Genomic DNA, 21,457 nt, shown 5'->3' with positions numbered 1-21,457 from the left:
AAACATAATTATTATATATTTATATATTATAATAGTATTATATAAGTATTCTTAATAAAGGGCTGAGCAAGAAGCCTGGTGTCACATGTCCGTAATCTGAGTACCTGAAAATTAGAGGCATAAGGATGTTGAGTTTGAGGTCTGGGTTACACAGAGACACCCTGATTCAAAACAAACAACAGCTAAGCTCAATGGTGATGTTAAAGTGACCTAAAATTCTTAATGAGAAGGCCGTCCAACAGGGTTCATAGTTATGTTGGAGTGTATTTCTTGATTGCTAGCTAACTTCTACCATGCCAGAAAGATTACAAGCTTCCTCAAAAAATCTGAAGGTCATTTGGTTGCCTCCTCAACACTCCAAAGAACTTACTTAGCACATGAACATATACATACATACATACACACACATGTATGTGTGTATGTATATATATATATATATATATATATATATATATATATATATATATATATATAAAATTTATTTTGTGGTACTGCGGTTGGACTAAGGGCCATGCAAATGCCAGGCAAGCACTTCACTGCTGGGCTGTATCTCTGGCACTATCTTTTAAGTTTTAGTATCGAGACAGTCTTGCTAAGCTGTACAGGCTGGCCTCAATCTAGCTATCCTGCTGCCTCAGATTCTAGAGTGGCTGGGATTACAGGTGCATGTCACTAGATCCAAGCTGGTTTTCAACGTAAACAAGATCCTGCCGTTACGGGATCTTGATGTCCACGCACATCGTGCAGTCGGAGTGCATGAGCGGTGTGAGTCTTCTTCAAAGAGATTGTCTTGAGACAAGAGTCTGCTCTAAGTACACACTTCCCTCTGCAGCGAGCAGGCGTTCTGAAGCTAGGTGGGTCTAAATAAAGAACTCTAGTCAACAACAGGAAGCGACCCCCACAGAACGAAGGGCAGAACGCAGACTCTTGCCGACGCTTACACACAGCTCACAGCAGCCTTTTGTTCTTCGCACACCAGGCCTGGAAGCTCCAGTTTTCAGGTTGGGGCCTGTGCAGAGCTATGCAACGCTTCTGATTCTCCTGCTGGTGTCCTTGCTCTTTTCCCTCGGAGGAAGTGAACCCATAAAAATTTCTCGCTCTTGCCTTGGTGGGAATGGGGGATAGATTGGTGGGGAAGGCTGGGGGTGGGAGGGAGGACAGACAGGGGAACCCGTGGCTGATATGCAAAATTAAATTAATTATAAAATAAAATAATTAAAAATAAAAATATATATCCAAAGAAAATTTCTCACTCACTGGGAGACAGCAGACCAGAAAACAAGGCAGTTTTTTATTCTAATGTTGCTTTCTTTTAATGGGACTTCTAAAAAAATTGGTGTTTTTTTTTTTTTTTTTTTATTTTCCTTAAAATTTGAATTTTTCAGCTAGGCTGTGATGGCACATGCCTTTAATCCCAGCACTGGGGAGGCAGAGGAAGGTGGATCTCTTGAGTTCAAGGGCAGCCTGAGTTTCAGGACAGTCAGGGCTACACAGAGAAACTCTGTCTTGAGAGAAAAAAAATCACTTTTTTACCAGGCATGACGGTACACACCTTATGCTGACTAATTATGTCAACTTGACCCAAGCAAGAGTCATCTGACAGGAGAGAAACCTCGACTGAAAAAAATGCCTCCGTAAGCTAGGGCTGCAGACAATCCTGTAGGGCATTTTCTTAATCAGTGGTTCATGAGGGAGGGCCCACCTCATTGTGGGTGGGGCCATCCCTGGGCTGGTGGTCCTGGGTTCTACAAGAAAGCAGGCTGAGCAAGCCATGAAGAGCAAGCCAGTCAAGTAAGTTGCACCTCTCCATGGTCTCTGCATCAGCTCCTGCCTCCAGGTTCCTGCTCTGTTTGAGTCCCTGTCATGAGTTCCTCCAAAGATGGACTACAATATAAAAGTGTAAGCCAAATAAACCCTGTCCACCCCAACCTGCTTGTTGGTCATGGTGTTTCATCACAGCAATAGAAACCATAGCACACATTACACACTTGTAATCCTAGCGCCTGGAAAGCTGAGGCAAGAGGATCATGAGTTCAGGCCCACCTAGACCTACAGATGGAGAAAGTGATTCTAAACCAACCAACAAACAACAAAACCTCTGTTTCCCATCCAATGCATATGACACCACACATTCCTCTCTCCTCTCTCTCTCCTCTCTCCTCTCTCTCTCTCTCTCTCTCTCTCTCTCTCTCTCTCTCTCTCTCTCTCTCTCTCTCTCTCCTCTCTCTCCCTCCCTCTTTCAGGGAATGTGCTCACTTGAAGTGTTTGTTTTTATATCCCTCTTAATAAGGATGCATAGTATCAGCCCATAAATCTAGGTTAATAAATTATCAGTATTTTACCAATGAAATTTCAACAAAGCAATGCAATCAGAAGACACACAAATATTCTTCTGCAAGGTGTCTGTCCATCTTGAGTCTTGAGAGAAAGAGGAAAAACTCAGAGTTCAAGCCAACCAGACAGAAAGACATCTAGAGGGTGCTTTCCTTCTTCTTTTCCTCCGGAATCAACTGCTGCTCAACCACTCTGCAGGCGCTCCCGACAGGCAGCTGACCGCAGACGGGCGTTTCTTACATCCTTGATCTCTCGGTCTCACTCTTTTCTACTAGTCCCTTCTAGCAGTCAACAGACCACAGACTCAGCGAGCTCAAGCCATCTTCACATAAAACAAGGAGGAATCCTCTCCCACGTTAATGCTGTACCGCGGTGGGGTAGGTGGGTCTTCCTGCCTTTACCCTTCACAGCTCTGTTTCCTGCTCCAAGACAACGGGTACTGGCCACCATAGAAACAGGGTCAAGGTGGCTTCTAAATACCCCGGACAAGTGACACTTCCTGTCCCCTGCAGGGCCTGCTGCCACTGCCCACCTCCCACTGGTTCTCCCAGCTCTCCTGCTCTGCCCACCAGAAGTTCGCTTTGCTCCTTCCTCTTCCTCCAGCCTCATAAAGCTGCAGCTTTAGACCTTCCCCCTGGACTGCAGATCGAACCCAGGCCACTGTGCACACTGGGCAAGTGCTCTACCGCTGGGCTGTCCGCAGCACCTAACATTAAAACAACAAAACGCCCTCCAATAATCTCGGTTGCAGTCTGAGATCAGAGGGAAGTATGTCCTGGGAGCGGGGCTGAGCAATGGGTATGGTTGCTTAGGATACTCAAGTATAAGGAAAACCGGAGCATAAGAATTTTGAGGAAAACTTTTCCCAGTTGATAACCAACAAATGTACTTGCTAGCGTTGTGTCTTTGCCTCTTTTTTTCCTATTCTCACCCTGTAAACCCTCACTTGGTAACTGTGCTCACTCTCAGGCCACCTATATGCTAATAACTTACCTCTGAGTCTTAGGCTTGACTTTTCCCCTTTTAATGTGGGAAGAAGACCATACACACATCCCAGTTCAAATCAGGGTCACCCTGGCATGTTTGATAACCTAATTATTAACAGCATCCTGTTCCAATCTGAGTGTCCTCCGAACAGTACCACTATATAATTAGCCTATTTCTATTCCCTTGCATATCGGGTATCTCCACTGGTTATCATAAGGGCATCTCCAACTCACAGCACAACTCAAATCGGCCTAGGAGATGGTGAGAGGACTCAGAGGCCTGATACCTCAGTTCAACCCCTGGGTCCCACAAGTCGTCCTCTGACCTCCACACACACACCATGCGTACACTTCCCTTGTCCCCATTCCCAAATAAAGCAATGTTATAAATAAATAAAACTGGCCTAATCATACCCTTCTTAAATACCCACTCGTGTCCGGGTTGGAAACTGGGGTTTCAGAAGAGCATCCTCACCAGGCATTTTCTCTCTCATTTCCCAGACACATCCTATTTCCTCCATCACAACCTTAGTCAAGCCCCTAATTCATCTTCACACTGGTTGCTACACAGTCTATTTTCAAATTTCTAGTCCACTATTTTCCTCTAATCCAGGCACAGCACAAACTATCTGAGGGTGGCATGGTAGATACTACGCGACGGAAGGAAGGTACACAGCTCAGTGCAAAAACTCTACCTAGCTGGCGGTGGTGGCGCACAACTTAACAGCCAGCACGAACGAGAGACCACACAGTGGGGCTGGTGAGGAAGGAGGCACTTGGATGGGGATCGATCTTAGGGCAGTCAGACAAGGACATCAATCTAGGTCACCAGAAGCAGATGGAGCGGCTGAAGCAGAGACAGGGAGGTGGAAAAGGCAGGGCACTGGCCTGTCCTTAAATTCCAGGAGGGTGGTAAATGCAGAAGATCAAAGAGGTCGATAGGGGCAGGTCCTCGAAGGTGAGGAGGAGTCAGGAAGAGCCTTCCCAAGGAAGGATGGCGAGACCAGATTTTAATTCTGGGACATGAAATCTATAACTATTTCTAAACTTGACAGAATGATCTTAGAATTTATTTAGAACCAACAGATGAGGGAGAAGATATATATACTGGAGACAGAGTCTCAGCCATGTAGCTCTGGCTTGCCTGAGAATTTACTGCGTAGACCAGGCTGGCGTTGAACTCACAGAGATCCACCTGCTTCTAGCTCTGGAGTGCTGGGATTAAAGTTGTGCACTATCACACCTGTCCCCACTCCACCCCTGCCCACTGAGACAGGGTTTCTCTGTGTATGTAGCCCTGGCTGTCCTGGAACTTACTCTGTAGACCATACTAGCCTTGGACTCAGAGATCCACTTGCCTCTGCCTCCCAAGTGCTGGGATTAAAGGCCTGTGCCACAATGCCCAGCCACACCTGTCTTAAAATAATTAAAAAAAAATTTTTAGATTAACTTATTTTTACTTTATGAGTATTTGGCCTGCATGTATGACTGTACACCCCATGTTTGTACCTGGTGCCCACAGAGGTCAGAAGACGCCTTAGAACTGGAGAGACCAATGGTTGTGAGCCACCAGGCAGGTTCTGGAAATGGAACCCAAGACCTCTGCAAGAGCAACAAGTACTCTAATGCTGAGCCATCTCTCCAGCCTCTTAATACTTATTTGAAAAGGAGCCCAAACCATATTTAAAACCTGCAATAATTAAGGGTTGGGTTCTGGTGTTTAAAAAATAAAATGAATCTGAACTGAATACTTGAAACTGCCCTATCAACTGCAAAGGCTTAGCATTTTCAAGGTGTTCCTGACGGCTCGGACCTGTGGCCACGGGAGGAAAGTGAGCAGGGCCTTCCTCTTCCAAGCAACACACCGGAGAATAATAACATTAAAAATCATAAACATGGCCCGGCGGCGGTGGAGCACACCCTTAGTCCCAGCACCTGGGAAGCAGAGGCAGGTGGGTCTCTGTGAGTTTGAGGCCAGCCTGGGCTACAGAGTGAGTTCCAGGACAGTTAGAGCTGTTACACAGAGAAACCCTGTCTTAAAAAAAAAAAAGTCATAAACATAAGAAAAGTTGAAAGAAATCATAGGTGAATAGTTGATTTCAGAACTAGGTAAGAGCTTTCCAAACAGACAAGGGGGAAAAGACAAAATGACTGTTTAAAAAAATCGAATACATAGGAAAAATTGGGAAAAAAAACGACAAACTAGGAAAAATACTTGCAACACAGACAACAAAGACTAGCCTTTAGGTTCACAAGTCAATGAGGAAAACATCAGCACTAACTCAGAAAACAGTGAAATCAGGCTGTCATTAGAGAATGGGCAAGACAGATGCTATTAAATACCATAAAAAACGAGTTCACCTAATAAAAGCCACATCAATGTAAAAGAAACAGAATTTCCATGTGCCAGGCTGGCTGGGGTTGTTCATAACTGATGAGTATAAAGCGGACAGGGCTGTCTCATATGCTGATGGGATATGAATTGATTTGACCTCGGGCACAACAGGGTTTGGTCACGTGTACCAAGAACCTTTTTAAACGTTCCTGTCTGTAATGCAGGCATTCCACTTTAGCAATTTGTCCTACTGAATTAATCAGCATTCTGTATACGCTCAGCAACTATGTACTTAATACCCACTCTATGTCCTAGGTCCCAGAAGCCAGGAACATGAGAAAAACAGAACAAAGCTAAACAATAAAGCTAAACAGACGGCACCTGAGTCAGGACCTGCAGAAGAGAGGCTGCAGGCCGATCAACTCTCAGGCAGAGGGTTTGCTGAGAGAGAGAAGCAAATGCAAGCAGGCCTTGGAGGAGGTGAGGGGTGCCGGGCTGGGTTAACATGGAAGAGCAGGGCCCGCTGTGGAGGACCCCAAGTCAGACAGGAAGCAGTTAGTGCAACGACCTGCCACCCAACTGTGTGTTCTCAACACAGGGTCTGGCCATCCGATGACAACCTTACTCTCTTTAGTGCTGGAGGCCAGAGGTCTAGAATCAAGGTGAAGAGGGCTGATTCCTCCTATTTCCTTGTCTTTCCTCACTTCCGGCGGCTGCCTACATTCCCAAGCTCCTGTCCACTCCCTGCAGCGTCGAGGCACTGTTTGCTCCCTCATTTCCTCTGCCTTTCATCCTCCACCTCCTCTGTGTAAGTACTCACAATGATGACAAATGCAGGGCCGAGAACCCACAGCACGCCCCGGCTCCAGAGCTGTGGCCAACCACAGTAAGTCCCCTTCCCCATGTACAGTAACACAGGAAGAGCATTACCCCAACCACCACACCAGCCAATTACAGGACAACTGAATCCTAGGTCCGAGGCACTGTTTGCTGGGTTCTCTGTAACATACGGAGCAGAGGTAACACAGTAAACCACGTACTGGTCACAAAAGCCTAGCTTGGTGACTCCCAGTGGATGCAGAGATGGACATAGAAAAATGCACAGGAATGTCTGAGAAAGTAATGATTTTCCCCCCCAGACCCATGGAACTGGGATATTCAGGTATAGGCATTAGGCACATATGGATGAGCAAACCTCCCTATGAGATTTGTAACCTCTTAAGATTCAATTATATCTTAGTTTTATCTGAAAAATATAATAATAAATGTCCCACCAATCTCTCAGGATCATGAGAAATCAAGGTAAGTAATGTATGTGAAAGCATTTTGCAAAAGCTTTGTATCACTGATGGTCACTAAAGGAAACTGAGGCAGACAGGAAATGGTGGTGGTAGACAAAACAGTTCCTTCTGAGACTCCAGTTAGTCAGAACTCAAAAAACAAACAAAACTATACTCTTGAGAAAGAAGAGTATCACAAAGCCAATGTACCACACCACATACATTAATATTAATAAATAATATTAATATGCATTCCCCTGTAGCTAGAGTTTTCCTGCCTTGCCCACAGTCAGGACAAATCTCTCTCATCTGCCAGTCCCACAGCTGCTCAGACCCAACCAAGTAAACACAGAGACTTACACTGCTTACAAACTGTATGGCCGTGGCAGGCTTCTTGCTAACTGTTCTTGTATCTTAAATCAACCCATTTCTATTAATCTATTAGTTTGCCACGTGGCTCGTGGCTTACCGGTACCTTACAACTCGCTTGTCATGGCGGCAGCTGGCAGTATCTCCCTGCCTCAGCCTTCCACTTTCCAGAATTCTCTTCTCTCCTTGTCCTGCCTATACTTCCTGCCTGGCTACTGGCCAATCAGTGTTTTATTATACAGAGCCATATCCACAGCATTCCCCAGCCATTTACTCTTCTCTTCTCTTTCTTTCTTTCTTCTTTTCCTTTCTTTCTTTCTCTTTCTTTCTTTCTTTCTCTTTCTTCTTTCTTTTTCTTTCTTTCTTTCTTTCTTTCTTTCTTTCTTTCTTTCTTTCTTTCTTTCTTTCTTTCTTTCTTTCTTCTTTCTTTCTCTCTCCCTCTCTCTCTCTCCCTCTCTCTCTCCTTTTTTGATAGCATTTCTCTGTGTAGCCCTGGCTGTCCTGAAACTCACTCTGTAGACCAGGCTGGCCTCGAACTCACAGAGATCCACCTGCCTCTGCCTCCCAAGTGCTGGGATTAAAGGTGTGCACCTCTACTACCCAGCTTTTAATTTTCAATATATTTATCCCCCCCCCCCCCCCCCCCCCGCCAAACCAAAAGCTGTAAATGGATGTTTAAAAGGGAGAATGAAATAGGCAAGAAAGGGGGGGGGGAAGCTAATTACAAGGAGGTTTTTTAAAACACTGGTAACCGATTTTTTTTTTAATGTCCTGATTTGGGTTGGTTTAAAGCTCTTATTTCAACTGGATACCTTAGCACTCTAATGATTCCCAATCATGAGAAAAGGAGATATCAAAACTGCCTATGCAAAGTACGTAAAAACACTGACCATAACAACAACTGTATAGAGAAAGATTTTCATAGGACATCCTTGTGTCAACCAAGTCTGAGATACCTGGAGAGAAATTTAAGGTCTCTATAAAACTCAAGAGTATAGAATGCTGGTGCGCTATATATGGGAAGTTCCTGTAGGAACTATGGTTACAAACCTCCACACATTCTGCTGATGCAAAAGAAGCTCCCCCAGCACCCTAAGGCCTCAATAAATCGGTGCTGTTCAGGAAACCACTGAGACACTGTCATCCCCAGATGAGGACGGTGACAGTCCAGCTGCTGCTGTGTAGACGGCAGCAGCACCACACCTTTGGAACTGGTAACTACTCTTCAGACTGCAGAGCATGCATCATCACAGAGCAGGCAAGAGCCAGCAACTACTGCTGCACACTTGGGCCACCAGGGCTCGGAGAGTCCTCTCGGTCCGGGCAGCAGAGCCCACACCGGGAATTTGCATGATTGCAAATTTACGGTATTACTTTGGTTAAATGTCGAACGAAGGCTCTTTACCAAAGCACATTTCTAAAAACAAACTCAGATGAGAACTATGTGTGGTGATCTGTCTGTCTACCTACCTATCTAGCAGCATGAATCAGAAAAACTTTAACATATCTTTTTTTAAATATAGCCTGTCTTTTTCTTTTTAGTATGCCCACACACTAGCTAGTTTCTATAAACAGCTTTGGCTTAGAGTGAAATTTTACAACTGAATCTTAGACACTTAAATAGAAAACGTTAAGTTGGCTTTAGCTGGTAAAAGCATTAGCTGTAAAGACAGAAGGCCCCAAAGCACAGATTTCACAAGCATTTGTGCTATATGGAAGGCCGCAGGTCACCTGTGGTTTTTGCACTGGTATCTGTGTTTCCAGAGGCCTGTTCCTACGCTTGCCTCCGTGCTGTCCCAGCCTACACACGCTGATGACACACGCAGAGCCTAAACTGCCATGATGAACCATCGGGTGGGGCACGACGCTGCTCTGCCCCACCACACAGTGGGTTCGGTTCTGAGTGTGACTCCACAGGCAGCCACCCCAATCCACCCTCCCACCCCAGACAGTGTGCCGTCCATTAAAGGCACCTGAGTCACACAACATCCTGACTTTGTGACGTGTCCACAGAATCTTCACTGAGTTTGGCTACTGGTATGCCATTAGGTTTTGGTTCTTTTGTAGGGAAGCCATACAGAGCATCTTGAGATTATTTATAATGAAGTGTAATTTAGAGCAAGTAGTCAATATATTTGACAATTCTAAGAACACTGACTTTTAAGTCAGATATTCCTAGGACACACAGGGTTTCAAGTTCTAGCTTGACCTGGTACTGACCTTAATCTCCTCATCTGTAAACAGAGGCAATTATTACGGTGGCACACTCAAGAGATGAGGCAAGAGAATCATGAGTTTGAAGACAGGCTAGGCCACATAGCAAGACCATGCCTCAAAAAGGAGGCAGAGGCAGGAGCCACAGCCAGAGCCTGGTGTTGCTGACCGGATGGGTTGTGTGAGGAGAGAGGAATGCAACCTGAGAATGAGGAATGAGACGGAGGCTCCGTTGTTGGCCATTACAAAGGACTGCTCACTGAGTTGCCCGCCATGCTGGTGGTCACTGGTGCTGATCTCCAGTACTCAGTCAGCACCGCACTGTGGCAGATCTTACTGAAGGGCCGGTGAAACGCTGTAGCGCCTTAGAGAGGAGAAGCAGCTCCATCCCGGTAGTAAGTCAGGAAAGGAAAAATAGGATAGGGAAGGGCTGGAGAGATGGCTCAGAGGTTAAGAGCACTGGCTGTTCTTCCAGAGGTCCTGAGTTCAATTCCCAGCAACCACATGGTGGCTCACAACCACCTGTAATGAGATCTCTAATGAGATCTCGTGCCCTCTTCTGGCCTGCAGTCATACATGCTGTATACATAATAAATAAAGAAATCTAAAAAAAATAAATAAATAAATAAATAAAAAATAGGATAGGGAAAAGTTACTTTTACTGAATAAATGTCCTCAGATGACGAGCATTCAAATGTCCTCTGCCACTAAGATTCAGTATACAACCAATCCCACTAGTTTTGTCTGACATTATCTGAATGCACTGATGCCATTATGTATACAATGCACATAGTGTGAGACAATTGCGAGGTCCCAGGCAAAGCTTAACCAAGACTGTCTCACAGACCACCAAGCGAAGGTTAACCCTCAACTGTGTGTTGTTGTTTTGGTTTAGTTTGCATGGGTTTGTTTTCAGATGAGGTCTCACCACTCACCACGAGAGCTGACAACCTCTCTTAGACTGTGAATTGCTTTCCCACATCCTCCACATGCTGGGATTACAGGCATGTGCCAGCCCGTCAGCTGCCATGTCCAGTTAAACTCTGAATTGTTAATGATCTTGTCCCTTTTCTTAATTATGCTTCAAGAGGAAAAAAAACAAAGACTAGGAAGGATCAACTACTTTCTTCAATGGCTTTAAGATGCAAGAGCTCAGAGATGGCGTGCAAGCCTTTCAAAGGCAGGCGGATCGCTGAGTTCGAGGCCAACCTGGTCTATATCGAGTTCCAGGACAGCCAGGGCTACATAGAGAAACCCTGCCTCGAAAAACAAATCAAACAAACAGAATGCAAGTAACAGGAGCTTGGGAATCGAGCCCTGAGAAACAGAGAACACATACAAAAAATACAGAGCTTTAAGCCCTGCTTGGAGTAGACACCTGTCCTTCTGGTCCCCTTATGCTGGTGCTAATCACAGACACAGACAGTCTCTGACCCCGCTAGTTCAAATGACTTCAGGTCTCTGCTTCTCCTAACTATAGCCTTATAGAGGTATAAGGCTAAGGACTAAAGGGTGGGTAAGAGTATATCCACATGTTCTCAGTGTCCCCAAAGGCTGCTATTCATTAGGAACTTCATCTACATTCTAGGTAAGAATAAAACTAGAGCCCGGCGGTGGTGGCACACGCCTTTAATCCCAGCACTTTGGGAGTTCGAGGCCAGCCTGGTCTACAGAGTGAGCTCCAGGAAAGGCGCAAAACTACACAGAGAAACCCTGTCTCGAAAAACCAACAAAAAAGAAAAAAGAAAAAAAGAATAAAACTAGATATGTTGTCTTTTATGAGGTTTTGTGCTTTTATTAAAAAAATATAACCTACATGTTACTTATATGGTATGTAATAAATATTTTTTACATTTTATATTTATAACATAAATATAGTTTTGTGTATTATATAAATAGTTATATATAAATATATAATATATATCCTCCTTAGGGACTGCTACTAATACCTCTCAGGCCAGAACAACATGACTGTAGACAGCTCAGCTATGCAAAAAGAGTCTAAGGTATCAACACTTTTTTTTTTAACCTTAGCACAATACTACCCAAATAAAATCAGTCTTCCCTTTAAAAGCAGGGAAGGCTGTGATACAGATCCATGGTACAGCACAGATGTTATTAACATGTATGGGACTCTGGGTTCAATCCCCTGCACCATAAAACAAAAAAACACAAAAAAACACAAAGGACAAACTAAAGAGATAGAACACAGGTAAAGACTTTATCAAACCTGGTTGCTTAAATCTATGGCTTCACCGAGGAGGAAATGAATTCAAGTACCAAAGAAACAAATGGCTTTGAATCGGTTGGTAACTGACAGTAATGACCACAGTGGCCCCTCGGATTTATTCACTGGCACTTTCCTCTAAGGCTCTCCGTGCTTTTCCGCACACACTAACTTTCCCGAGGATATCTGCTAAGGGGAAGACATCGAGAACACAGGAATACTCAAGAGTCCCCTGCTCAGCACGCAGTACACCACCTGCTGTCCCCTGCTCCTCCGGGACACCCTGGGAGGGGACAGCTTAGCCTCTGGCAGGGCAGAGACAACTCTGAAGTGAAGGAGTCCTATGCTGTTCTCACATCGACGGCAGACAAGGGTCAGATCACACACAGGGCAAAGCGCAGGAAAATGGGTGAGAGCAAATATGAAAACCCAAGAAGTGAGACAGGTTGGTAGGGCCTTCAAAGACAAATGCCATCTGAGCCTAGGGAGGCCACAGCAGCTGAGTGTGGGCTGACCACTTCCACAAGCCCAGTCACCCTCTACCCAAGGAGTCTACACATAAAGCCTTGTTGAACACCCTGTACAGGGCAAAAACAGTCTCAATAGTTAGGGTCACCTCATGAAGCTGACAGTGCTAAACTCCCAGAGGAACAGAGGGGAGCTAGGATGAAGATGGGGGCGGGGTTTGATGGCCATAAAGTAACTCCCTAAGCTTCAGATGAAGTAAAGCCACATCACCTAAGCTATTACTCCCTTTATTTCTAAAATGTTTATGTATACGGGTGCTTTGCCTACACGTATGTCTGCACTATGTGTTCCTGGTCCCTCGGAGGTCAAAAGGCATTGGATCCCTTGGAGCTGGGGTTACAGATAATTGTGAGCTGCCATGTGGGTGGCTGAGAAACTAACCTGGGTCCTCTGGAGGAGCAGCCAGGGCTCTTAGCTGCCAAGCTCTCTCTCAAGCTCAAACAGCAACCTTTTAATTCAAGTACAAATTCACAGCTGAGAGCTTTGCTCTGAGAAAATTAAACTTCAGAGAACACGGAGGCAACATAACCCAATCCCAGAACACATCCAAACTGAGAAGGGCACCATAAAGTCATTCATTTATGTTATCATTTATTCTTGAACATACGGGCTTTCTAACTCAGCGTTTATTCCCAAATCCTTTAACCGTTTTACAGAATAAAAAAAATACCTATTCCTAAGTCAAATACTAATAAAAACCCTGAAGAACAACAGAAGCCATTCGCCTCCAAGGACGGCTCCCAGTGCTGTGCAGAGCTGAGCACACACGGATTGGAAGGGAAGTGTCCGTAATGACTCAGAGCCATGATGTGTGAGGCGTTCCTAAGACTAAAGAAAAGCAGGGACTCCTGCAGGCCCAGGTCTCAGATACGTACACGTCCAACCAGTCAGCAACTTTGTGTTACTTTTGATGAACAAAATTACTCTCCATGAAGTAGTTGTATCACCGATACATTAGGTCACAGCCCTCCTTTTCAAAGGTAGTTTAACAAGTTTGAAAAATACACTAAATACGGGCTCCTTTCTGCAGACAACAGACAGATGCCCCGAAGCTTGCTCTCTGGAGTCAGTGTCGTCGTTACTTATGACCCCACTAGGAGTCGGAGCAAAAATCTTGCATTAGAACTTTCTGACGCTCATTACTATGTGGCCAGGTCCATGTTTCGCCACTAACTATGGAGAGCACACGGTCTCAAAACCACACAGGCTTTCTCCCGTGTAGACTTGTGTTCTGTTCTGTCACTGCTGGCTTGTTTTGGAGACCGAGGGACAGTGACAGCAGGGACAACTTTAACGCTGGACGAGGCCTGGCGCGTCCATCTCAGACTTGCACTTAACATAGTCATTGCTCCATTTATCGAGGAATATCTGCCTGGCTGTGACATCTCTTAGGGAAGGGTGTGCGCACTAGGAAGTTGGACATGATTTTTAATTGCAAACTACCCATATGGGTTTAATGAACTTTTTTGTGGTTGTTGTTTTAAAACTAACAAATAAACAAAAAAATGAAAAGAAGTAAAACTTTCTTCCCCCAAGTGGACAAAGACTTGGGCCCTCTCCTGGCTCAAATGCATTGTTTTTAATAACGTGGAACCTGACTGGGTGACAATCCCCGAGATGAAAATCACTTTTCAATATTGTATTGCTCCACTGCTCTCACGGTCATTTTGGCATGTGGGCCCCACAGTGATGCCGCCGCCACCGCCGCCGCCGCCACCTTCACCAGCTAATGAAACCGAGCCTCGGAGCAGCTGCCTGAACCTATGTCTAACTGCATCTGGCATCCATCTATCTTCCAGCCACCGAAATTCACCTCTGAAGTCACACAGGGCAGCGGGAGCTTGCTCCCCAGCCACCACACACACCAGCCTTTGTTTCATCAAGACGGAGAAGCAATTTTACACTCGTGTTTTGTTACTTTATTTTAAATTTGCCACATATTTTAGAATGGTGGCTTTTGAGAGGAATAGGGAAAGCTGTTTTAAATACAGATACCACCGAGACTGAAAACGGTCTGTAAACATTTCCTAGCCCATCACGGCCCGGCTTTGGCTGAAGCAGAATGCTGAAGGGTTGGCCAGGAGACACAATGCTGCCGGCGGGCCCCAGACGAGGAGGCGAGGCTGCTTACAATTCTTGAGTTGTCACGGTTGTTAAGTACACACCGCACCACAGAACCTCCCAGGCCTCGAGGCGTCCTCCCTATCAGCTCTGTGCCATTAGCAGAAATGCTGTTTTAGCAAGAAAATTATTGACGTGCACTTGAGACACTGTTTTCAAAAACCTTTATTTGAGAGAATAGTTTTCCTTAGTGTACACACATTATTTTAAAATACAGTATTTAAACGATATACTCTTATGAGCATGCTAACACTGTAGTGCAGCACTGAGAAAGCAGAGGCAAGAATACCCCAAGTTCAAGGTCTTCCAACACTTTAGCTGGCTCACCGTAATAATCGGTTCTCTCCTGATGATAACCGCTGGTATAGTCAGAGACATGTTTTCTTTAATTGTGATGATTACAGTATGAGCTACAAAGAGGTGTAAGAAACATGCACCAAAGACTCTACAAGGAGACTGAAGTCACCACGGATGACGCCTAAAATTGACCTAGAACAGAAATAATGGGGAATTTTTTTTTCTTATTTATTTACTTTCGCTTCCTGAGTGCAAGGATTGAAGGCATGCACGCCATGCCCGGCTTCCTTACACTTTTTAACTATGCACTGGGGATTGAACTCAGGTCCTTGGAACATGTTATTCAAGTGCTCTGCTGATGAGCTATAGCCTCAGTCCAGCTCGACACTTTCAGAAAACTCTGGGTTAATTGCATGTACTATTTCAAGATTTTTGTCAGTCTATAATTTAGTAACAGAAATTTCGTATACACTAGTATCCACTGTCCATTTCTGGACCTTTTTTTTCTATACTGACTGAACTACTGACTGACTATTCCTCTCTGTCCTGTCCTGCCCAGCCTCTTGTAGCCTGTTTTACTGAACTCTGTCTCTCTGGGCTTATTTTAGGCACCTCACATGACAAGATATAATATCTGTCCTTTTATGTCTGGTTCCTCTCACTTGTCATGTTTTCCAGATTCACAAATGTTGTGCCATTATATTTTTTTCTGTTTGTGTTTTGAGACAGGGTCTCATTTTGTAACCCAGGCTGGACTCAAACTCCTGGTGGTCCTCCTGCCTCCGCCTCCTAAAGTTAGGATGATGAGCACACATCAGGTCTAGAAATGCCCGGCCCCATCTTCTATTGTAGGGAAAGCAAGCCCACACTGTGGTTACCTACTCAATTCTGGATGGAGACTTGGGCTTTCTGCCTTCCGGTTATTGAGGGTGACGGCGCTACACTTTCACATACCTATCTGTGTGAACTCTTGCTCTTTCCATTTTGGGAGAAACATACCTAGAAATGGGACGGGACTGTTGGATTATAATTTAATGTCATGCTTAGCTTTCTCAGGAACCAAATGGTGGCTTTCAAAAACAAATCCTTCATTTTGTCATACATTTCAGTAGTGAGTAAAGTACTCCCTGTGTTCTGGAGGCCACCAGTCGCGTCCCTTTGCTAATTCAACGGCCCGTTCTCAGAGCTCACCTGACCTATGCAGATCCCCACTCCCTCCTCCACGGACACATGGCCTCCTGAAGCACGAATCTTAAAGGGTCTTATTAATAAAATCAAACCTGAGCCAGTTATTGAGGTGAATGCTGGAAGAACAGAGAAGTAGAACAAGCCACAGCTTCCTCACCTCAACAGTTCCTCAGCTGATCCTGTTTCCTCAGACTGGAGGCCTCTGAGTCCTCATCCAGAATGAGTATCAGCTGAACTGCTGCTCGAAAGCCTGAAAGCTTAACCAGCCAAATACTACTAGTTTCTGGTCTTCACGCCTTATATACCTTTCTGCTTTCCACCACCACTCCCTGGGATTAAAGGCTCACTTCCTGGGATTAAAGGCATGAGTCACCATGCCTGGCTGTTTCCAGTGTGGCCTTGAACTCACAGAGATCCAGAGGGATTTCCACATCTGGAATGCTAGGATTAAAGGCGTGTGCTACCACTGCCTATCCTCTATGTTTAATATTGTGGCTGCTTTGTTCTGTGACCCCAGACAAGTTTATTAGGGTGCACAATATTTTGGGGAACACAGCACCACCACACTTCCAGGACTGTTCATCCCGGTTTCTTCCCTTTCTCTAGTCCACAGCTTCCAGGACTGCTCACCCCGGTTTCTTCCCTTTCTCTAGTCCACACTCCCAGTCTCCCCCAGCAGGCTCCTTTCCTCTCTCTGGCCTCTGAAATGGTCCCAGTGGCTCAGTTCCTGGTCTCTTCACTAAACTTCATTCATTCAGTCTCAGCTTCAACACAACTTTCAAATGTGTATCTCCAGCTCGCATTCATCCCTTTGAACTCCAGACTTGAATTTCAATTGGAAATGTGGACAACTAGAATTCAACATCCTTCTCCCACTTCCCTTCAGAGCTGCATTATTGGTGCTCATTCCTTCCTAGCAAATGCACTTTCTAGCAAGTCCCCAGCTCCAAACACCTTGGAGTTGCCATCATTTTCTTCATCCAATCTGACAGGAAATCCTGTTCTCATCTCACCCCCATCCATCCACGCATCCACCTACCTATCCACCCACTCACCCCCCCACCCCCCCACATCCCCATCCACCCCCACCCCCCACATCCCCATCCACCCCCACCCCTCCACATCCCCATCCACCCCCATCCCCCACATCCCCATCCACCCCCATCCCCCACATCCCCATCCACCCCACCCCCCACATCCCCATCCACCCCCACCCCCCCACATCCCCATCCACCCCCACCCCCCACATCCCCATCCACCCCCACCCCCCACATCCCCATGCACCCCCACCCCCCCACATCCCCATCCACCCCCACCCCCCACATCCCCATGCACCCCCATCCACCCATCCCAGGGCTGAGAGGCAGAGAAGAGGTAGAAGGCTGACTTAGTACGCACAAGACCCAGGCTCCAGCCCACAACCACAGCACACAAAACAACCACCTGAACACGGATGGAGCACCCCACCACACTCCAGTACACGGATGGACCATCCCACCACACTCCAGTACATGATGGAGCACCCCACCACACTCCAGTACACGGATGGAGCACCCCACCACACTCCAGTATACAATGGAGCACCCCACCACACTCCTCCAGTACACGGATGGAGCACCCCACCACACTCCTCCAGTACACGGATGGAGCACCCCACCACACTCCAGTACACGGATGGAGCACCCCACCACACTCCAGTGCACGGATGGAGCACCCCACCACACTCCAGTGCACGGATGGAGCACCCCACCACACTCCAGTACACGGATGGAGCACCCCACCACACTCCAGTACACGGATGGACCACACAACCACACTCCAGTACACGGACGGACCACCACACCACACTCCAGTACACGGATGGAGCACCCCACCACACTCCAGTACACGGATGGAGCACCCCACCACACTCCAGTACACGGATGGAGCACCCCACCACACTCCTCCAGTACACGGATGGAGCACCCCACCACACTCCAGTACACGGATGGACCACTCCACCCCACCACACTCCAGTGCACGGATGGAGCACCCCACCACACTCCAGTACACGGATGGAGCACCCCACCACACTCCAGGACACGGATGGAGCACCCCACCACACTCCAGGACACGGATGGAGCACCCCACCACACACTCCAGTACACGGATGGACCACCCCACCACACTCCAGTACCCCTTCTCTGCCTCACGGTCACCTCTTATGCCGGGAGCACCGAGACAGCTTCTCCAGGTTGTGCTTTCCCGTGTCCCCAAGTTTCATTGTATTTTTAATTATGTGTGTGTAAGGGAGTGTGTATGTGAATGCAGATGTCCACGGTGCCAGAAGAGGGTTCCGATCCTCTGCGGTTAGAACTACAGGTGGCTGTGAGCCACCCATTTTGGGTGCTGGGAATGGGTCCTCTGCAAGACCAGTATGCAATCTTAACTGCAGAGCCCTCTCCAGCCGGGGCTGTTCTCTCTCCTCCTCCTCACCATTGGTCCTCAACTGCCTCATCTCAATAGAGCCAGAATGAGCCTTCTTAATTTTACTTTTTAGACTTCATGTGTTGGAGTGTTTTGCACACGACATATGTGCACCATGTATGCCTGCTGCCCTTGGAGGTCAAAAGAGGGTAGTGGATCCCTTGGAACTGGAGTTTGGGATAGTTGGGAACCACCATGTTGTTCTGGGAACCCAAGACCTCTGCTATAACAACCAGTGCTCTTAAATGCTGAGCTATCTCTCCAGGCCCAGAATTGCCCTTTTCAATAGGTTGTTGGGTCATGGCATTCTTCTACTCCAAATCCAACAATGACCTCCCATTTCAATCAGTAGAAGATAAAAGGCTCAACGCCTTCTCCACTCTTAGTGCCCCTGGAAGCCCATCACAAATTGCTCTCCTCGCTCATTCTTATTCTACTAACACCTTCTTTCCTTTGCTAGTCCTTGAAAGTTTATGTGGGCAGCTTATTCCTCCTTGGAGCTTTCCTCCTCCAGGTCTATATTGATCATAGCTACATTACAGTTCTCTAGAGTAACAGAACTTATAGATGAATCTCTCTCTCTCATATATACATATATACATACATATATATATGTGTATATTATATATATATATAAAATATATACACATATATAAAATAAAGGGATTTACTGGAATGACTTACAGGCTGCAGTTCAGCTAATCCAACAATGGCTGGCTATGAATGGAAAGTCCAAGAGTCCAGTAGTTGCTCAATCCACAAGGCTGGGTGTCTCTGCTGGTCTTCAGTGTATGCTGGAATCCCAAAGAAGTAGGCTTCAATGCCAGTGAAGGAATGGATGTGTTAGCAAGGCGGGAACAAGCAGGCAAAGAGCAAAAGCTTCCTTCTTCCATGTCCTTCCAGCAGAGTGCATGGCCCAGATTAAAGGTATGCCTTCCCTCCTCAAGATCCAGATCAAAGGTGTGTATCTTCCTAACTCAAAAATCCAGACTAGAGGTGGATTCACCCATTTCAAACTAAGCAAAAATAATCTCTCACAAGTGTGCCCTCCATTTCTGTATTGTAGTTCATTCCAGATACAGTCAAGTTGGCAATCAAGAATGGCCATCACAAGTCCACCCCTTTTCAACTTGACACAATCACATCTCCTTATGTCATGATTAATTTCCAAATGAAAACAACAATCAGGTCATAATAACACCTAAACATGATGTAACTATCCCATGTACAATTGCAGACACATTACAAATTTAACCAGGTCATTATTACGCCTAATGTGATATAACTGTCCCTCATACAACTGTAAGTGCGTTATAAACTTAGAATAGGTGGCAATGTCCATTGGGAGACATTCCTTTAGTATCTCAAACTTAAATATGATAACCACTGACATTCTCTTAATTGACGTTACATCACAATGGCTATCTCCCTTACTCCCTCGGGACTTGGTATAAATGCTCCCGCTCTCTTCAAACCCTACTTAAACTTGCAATTCACTGCTGTCGTAGTTCTTGTCCTAGCTTTACCCCTAAACATTGCTTTAGTTTTTTCCCTCCAAGTACCTGCCTCTCCTAGCAATTTAATGCACTATGATTATTATTTTCTGCTTCAGTTAAGCTACAGGCTTTGCTGGGCAGTGGTGGCACATTCCTTTAATCCCAGCATCAGGAGACAGGGGTAAGTGGATCTCGGTGAGTTCAAGGCCAGCCTGATCTACAAATCAGAGTCCCAGGACAGCCAGGGCTGTTACACAGAGAAACCCTGCCTTGAAAACAAAAAACTACAGGCTTCACAGAGACAGGAATATTTCCCTCAGATTGTTTTAAATTTTATTTATGCTGTTTTTGATTCTGTGTAAGGTGGATATAATCTCGTCACTTTATGGTTTCTTACTGACATTTTATACGCAAAACAAAAATTTCCCTAAAGTATTTATTTATTCAATTATTGATTTTATGTGTAGGCATGTTTTGCCTGCAGAGGTCAGAAGAGGGGGTCAGATCTCCTAAAACTGGAGGTCCAGAGAGGTGTGAACCACCATGTGGTGCTGAGGACTGAGCTGGGGTCCCTCTACAAGAACAGGTGCTGCCTCTCCAGCCCCTGCCTCAGACTGGGTTTATGTTTTGTTCTGTTTTTTTTTTTTTTTTTTTTTTTAAGTTTTTCAAGAGAGGGTTTCTCTGTGCAGCCTTGGCTGTCTTGGACCTCACTATCTAGATCAGATTGGCCTTGAACTCAGGGATCCCCTGCCTCTGCCTCCCTAGCACTGGGATTAAGGTGTGGACCACCACCTAGCTTTTTTTTTTTTTTAATTAAATATTTCTAGCTGCTACAGACTGGATCAGCACTGTTCTGGCATCCTGTCAACCATGACTTGTAGAAGGGTGGATGGAGAGCCCTGCTTCTGTTCCCAAAGCACCACGGCGTCTTCTCCAGGTGTCTTACACTCAGGCACTAGATTAGCTGCTGGGAAATGCAGGTCCCTCTTCTCACCTCCCACCCCACCCCCATCCTCAGAGTTCACAGCCTAGTGGAGTTCTAAAGAGATATTTATCATTTTAAAGTTGTATTTCAGTTTGAGATTGTGTTTCTACGTGCACTTGTAAGAAACACCCCTAAGAGACCCATCTACCCTTTACCCAGCTTCCTCCAACGGTAATTAACTTGCACACCTATGGCACAGGATTCTGACACTGATGTAAGACACGTAACTGTGCCACTGTTACACAAATCTCTTGGGCCGCCATTTTACAATCCTAACCACTGTCCTCCTTCATACTTTCCTTAAACCCTGGGTTCGGATCTGTCCTCCCTTTCTGTGATTCAATCATTTAAAACGATGCTATACATATGGACTAATGCAGTATGCAACTCCTCTGGCCTGGCTTGTTTCCCTCAGCACAGTTCATCCAGCTGCGGCCCGAGCCAGGAGCTAGCTCCTTTCTTCACTGAGTAGTAGTCACTGAATTATGCTGTGATCATTTACTCACTGAAGCGATTCTAAAATGTTCCAGTCTGGGAACATCACCACGTCACTGTGGAATTTGTGTCTGGGTTTTTGTTTCTCTGGAATAAATGCCCCCAGTGTGCACCTACTGAGTCGTGTGGCCGTGGC

General features: G+C 45.9%; 1 protein-coding gene across 11 annotated transcripts in view; it reads right to left on the bottom strand.

The window, feature by feature from the left end:
• The window catches only part of Sertad2 (SERTA domain containing 2), a 114,223-nt gene that overhangs the window by 33,736 nt on the left and 59,030 nt on the right, over nt 1-21,457 (bottom strand). For 5 of the 11 annotated variants that reach the window (XM_076546033.1, XM_076546037.1, XM_076546038.1 and 2 more), the window contains exon 2: nt 19,030-19,139. The exons of the other annotated variants lie outside the window; for them this stretch is intronic. The gene's annotated coding sequence lies outside the window, so the exon portion shown is untranslated. The remainder of the gene's footprint in view (nt 1-19,029; nt 19,140-21,457) is intronic. 11 annotated transcript variants of the gene reach the window in all.

Source organism: Peromyscus maniculatus, chromosome 10, assembly GCF_049852395.1.
Source record: "Peromyscus maniculatus bairdii isolate BWxNUB_F1_BW_parent chromosome 10, HU_Pman_BW_mat_3.1, whole genome shotgun sequence".
NCBI lineage: Eukaryota > Metazoa > Chordata > Mammalia > Rodentia > Cricetidae > Peromyscus > Peromyscus maniculatus.
The sequence above is the reverse complement of the archived record's forward strand: the minus strand, read 5'-3'. Positions and strand labels throughout refer to the sequence as shown.